At 42.6% G+C, this 4613-nt stretch overlaps 1 non-coding gene across 1 annotated transcript; it reads left to right on the forward strand.

Annotated features, from left to right (window-relative positions):
• The first annotated feature begins 3830 nt into the window (after window positions 1-3830).
• On the forward strand, window positions 3831-3934 carry LOC112773692 (small nucleolar RNA R71). Its single transcript, XR_003188229.1, has one exon. It is a non-coding gene; the product is annotated as a small nucleolar RNA R71 (small nucleolar RNA).
• Window positions 3935-4613: the final 679 nt, after the last annotated feature.

A 4613-nucleotide genomic window follows, 5' to 3' on the forward strand; every position in this document is an offset into this window, starting at 1 on the left:
GCAGGGGGGATGCTGCAGCGTTCATCCTTCGGACCGTTATTGGAATGCCTTCCTTTATCCAAACGGGGTCCTCATCTTCAAAAACCACCCTAGCTTTTTTGCATATTCGGTAAATAGTGCTGGGGTAACCTAATGTTCCTCTTGAGTCACTTTTCTCTGCCATCTTTCTAATGCCTTGAGCTATGATCTCATGAACTTTGATTTCTCCTCCCTTGAGTATACAATGCACCATTGTTGCTCTCTCGAGATTCACCTCCGAGTTGTTTGCAGCTGGGAGAATAGACCTCCTCACTAGCTCGAACCACCCCTTAGCTTTAGGAGTGAGGTCTGTTCTCTTAATGAACTTTGGTTTATTTCCTGCACCCCTTTCCCAGTCAGCTCCTAGTACACAAAGGTCTCGTAAAAGCTGGTCATAATTAGGGTTGTTGTCCAATCTTGAGTGGTACCTTTCTTCTTCAAACGGTATAGACCGTAGCTTCAATGCCCTCATTACACTCATGGGACCAAAATCCACCATTGTTCCTCTCACAAAGCTTGTATATGATTCATCTTTCTTATCATATCTGACTGCATTTGCATAAAATTCTCTTATGAGATTTGCATTCACCTTAGTGACCGGGTAAGTGAGGAGCTCCCATCTTCTCCTTTCTACCTTCTCTGTGATTTCGGGGCATTCAGTCTTCTTAACCTGAAACCCCAGCTCATAGATGATTTCCTTATCAACCATCCACTCGTATTGCAATGCATGATGCAAGCTTCTAAATCTCTTCTCATCATATGGGTGTTCTTCCATGGGTTCCTTTCCTTCCCTTCTCTTAGAACTTGAAGATGCATGAATGATGGTTAATATGTGAAGGTGGTAAGGTTGTGGAGACTTTTGGTCGTTTAGGGTTTTATGGCAGTGAAGAGAGTGAGGGGAAAAATATTTATAATCGATAGAGGGTGTCTTGTACAGAAAGGAAGAGTGGTGAAGGGTGTGTGATGACAATGAAGGGTAGTACGGACAAGGGTCGTTTATATAGAGAAGTTGTGAAGGAATGGAGGGTGTAGATTGATGAAATAGTCACTTGATGGACGGTTGGGGTTATGCATGGCTAGAAGACAAGGATCATCACTTTATGATGGGGATTGCTCGGTCTTCTAGGGTCCCATTTTTTCAATGTTGCATGGCAACATTTTTCAATGTATTCCCTTTTTAGAACAAGTGTGAAGCCCCTCCTTTTGTGGTGTCCGAACCTTCTTTGTTTGGTTGTCCAATCTATCCCTTTTCATGCTTCTTTTCCTCTCCTATAAAGATTTGCAATAAGGAAATTAATATCATAAAAAAATTTAAACTCTACGGCTAAAAAAAAATGAAAGAACGGATTTGATTGTTTATTTATGAATTCCAACTAACTCACTAACTATTGGTGGGTCCTTATATGCATTTTGATGGCACCATGAGGTGACACCAAACTTAGTTTGGATCACTGTGATGGAATTTTTGTGTTCAAAGCTCCCAAGACTAGCATGCATCTTGGTTTGCTTTGAACACCAAACTTGTTCCTCACTATATTCTGCATGATAAAGATTTCACCAAATGTTCGTCAAGTTTGGGTTGAAATTCATAAACATTGATTTATTCATTATTTTAAAAACATATAAAACATGGGTTGCCTCCCATGAAGCGCTTCTTTAGCGTCACTAGCTTGACGTTTTTCCTTCATCAGGGTGGTTGGTAGTGCTTAAAGTCCTCCCCTCTTGCTGTGGACTTGTATCCATTGGTTGGATCAATGATCTCCACATGTTCCAGGGAAAGAACTCTGTTGATAGTGAAGACCTTAGGTAACTGAGATGGTACAGTAGGGAGATTAGGGGGAATATCTGGGAAGTAAGGTGAGACAACTCTATCCCCTGGAGAGAAATCTTCCGTAGGGATCTTCTTGTTCCTCCATCTCCTTGGTACCTTCTTCTTTGTTTCTTTTGAGGTTGCCTTCCCCTTGGTGACCTCTTTTCTCCAAGGAGTTGTGATGCTGTCTTCACCTGCCTCTAGAGGTTTGGGTTCCTCCAACTTTTCTTTGAGCTGTGGCAATTGTTGTTTTCCTTGTTTATCAATTGAGGGGGTTTCAGAATGAACTGGCTGTGCTTCAGTGCTTGTCTCCTCCTTCAGTGTCTCCTTATCGTTTGTGCTTAGTTCCTTGTCCTCTTGATCTGTTTCTTGTGAGAGTTTGAAGACATTGAAGCTGAGTCGTTCATCATGGATTCTCAATATTAGCTCCCCTTTCTCTACATCGATAAGTGCTCTGGCAGTAGCTAGGAATGGTCTTCCCCATATGATTGGGTGAGTGTGACTCTCTTCCATGTCCAGAATGACAAAGTCTATTGGGAGAAAGTACTTCCCAACCTTTAGCAACACATTTTCCACCACTCCTATTGCTTGCTTTTGAGTTTTGTCAGCCAGTCTGATGATTACATCTGTGGGCATTATCTCATTAATCTGCAGCCTCTTCACCAGGGATAAAGGCAATAAGTTGATGCTGGCCCCCAAATCACATAGTGCTCTATCGAACATAGTTTCACCTATGGCACAAGGGATGTGAAAACTCCCTGGGTCTCTTCTTTTCGTAGGCAGCTCAGGTTGAATAAGGGCACTACATTCCTTGTTCATCACTATAGTCTGGCCTCCTTTGAGTGAGCTTTTCCTGGGAAGAAGTTCCTTCATATACTTGATGAATGCAGGCATTTTTTGAATTGCCTTGATGAATGGTATGTTTACATGCAGAGATGCAAACAAGTCTAGGAACCTTGAGTATATTCTCTTTCCCACAGCACCATTGAGCAGTTGAGGGAAGGGAGCATAGAGCTTCAGCAACTCTTGTTGTGAAATTTCTGGTCCTTGGTGATTTCTATCCTCCTCCTTTGTTGAGTTATCTTCAGGTTGTTTGCAAAGTTTGCCTTGCTTGTCTTCAGTCTCTTGATCACTCGTAGTGACCATTTTGCAATCTTCCCATCTTACTTTCTTTGCTTCTCCTTTGGCGTTCTTCTCCGTGTCACTTGGGAAGCTATTAGTAGTTTTGAGAATCTTCTCAGCTAAATATCCCACCTGGAATTCCATCTTCCTAATGGTCTCTCCTTGGTTCTTAATATTGGCTCGCACCTCCTCTTTGAACACCTTATTTTCTTGAATCTCTTGGCATATTCCTTCAAGTAAGGCTTCAATCTTAGAGAGCTTGTCATCAATTGATGAGTGATTCGGAGTAGATGTGCTGTTTTGGTTTTGATAAGTGTGTGAAGAAGTGTTGTTGTGGGGGTGTTGAGATGTCCTCTGGGTGAATTGCTGGTGAGCTGCATTGTTGTTAGAGTTGTAACGTCTCTGGTCTTGGTTTTGATCTTGCTCACTTCCCCACCCAAAGTTTGGGTGGTTTCTCCATCCAGGGTTGTAAGTCTTGGAGTATGGATCATAGTTTTTCCTTGGTGAATTCCCAATGTAGTTGGCTTGCTCCTGACTTCCCTCTGCTTCTTCATTCACTCCTTCTTGGATTGTTGATGAAGATGAGATTGCTGCTACTTGGTTCCTCTCCATCTTCTTGGTGAGGTCAGCCAGCTGCTGGGTAATGAGCTTGTTTTGGGCCAATAGAGCATCTACATTGTTTAGCTCCATCACTCCTCTTGTGTTCCCTCTTTCGGAAGCATAGAAGTAGTCATTTTCTGCTACTGTTTCAATAACATCTATGGCTTCCTCAATGGTTTTCTTCTTGTTTAAGGATCCTCCAGATGAATGGTCCACGGCCTTCTTTGACTCATAAGAGAGCCCTTCATAGAAAATGTGCAGCTGGACCCATTCGTTGAACATGTCAGGTGGACACCTCCTTGTTAAGTCCTTGAACCTCTCCCATGCTTCATACAGAGTCTCACCATCTTGTTGCCTGAAAGTTTGAACCTCAGCTCTCAGCCTATTGATTCGTTGAGGAGGGTAAAATCTTGCTAAGAATTTGTTCACCACATCCTCCCAAGTTGTCAAGCTCTCCCTTGGGAAAGATTCCAGCCACTTGGCTGCCTTATCCCTAAGTGAGAAAGGAAATAAGAGCAGTCTATAGGCGTCAGGATGAACACCATTAGATTTCACTGTGTCACATATTCTCAGGAAGGTGGTCAAATGTTGATTGGGGTCTTCTTGAACACCTCCTCCAAACGAACAGTTGTTCTGAACAAGGGTGATGAGCTGTGGTTTAAGTTCAAAGTTGTTGGCATAGATTGTTGGCTTTTGGATGCTACTTTCACAATTGCCTGGGTTTGGATTAATGTAAGAGCCCAAAACTCTTCTATCCTCCCCAGCATGATTTGCTCCACCTCCTCTGCCATGGTTGTGAGTCTCTTCTTCATGATGATTTTCCATGTTTTCTTCCATGTTTGGTTCAAAGTATTCCTCAAAGTGTTCCTCCTCTTCTTCAGCACCAACTACACGTTTTTGTTTTGCCTCCCTCCTTAGTCTAAGGAAGGTTCTCTCAGGTTCAGAATCAAAGGAAGTTGAAGCCCCGCTTCTTCTCCCTGTCATACAACCAACAAGTACAAGCAAAGAAAATAGATGAAGACAGTATTTGTGTCAGAATTACTATTAGTTGTGGATGATGCAA

Source organism: Arachis hypogaea, chromosome 18, assembly GCF_003086295.3.
Source record: "Arachis hypogaea cultivar Tifrunner chromosome 18, arahy.Tifrunner.gnm2.J5K5, whole genome shotgun sequence".
Taxonomy (NCBI): domain Eukaryota; kingdom Viridiplantae; phylum Streptophyta; class Magnoliopsida; order Fabales; family Fabaceae; genus Arachis; species Arachis hypogaea.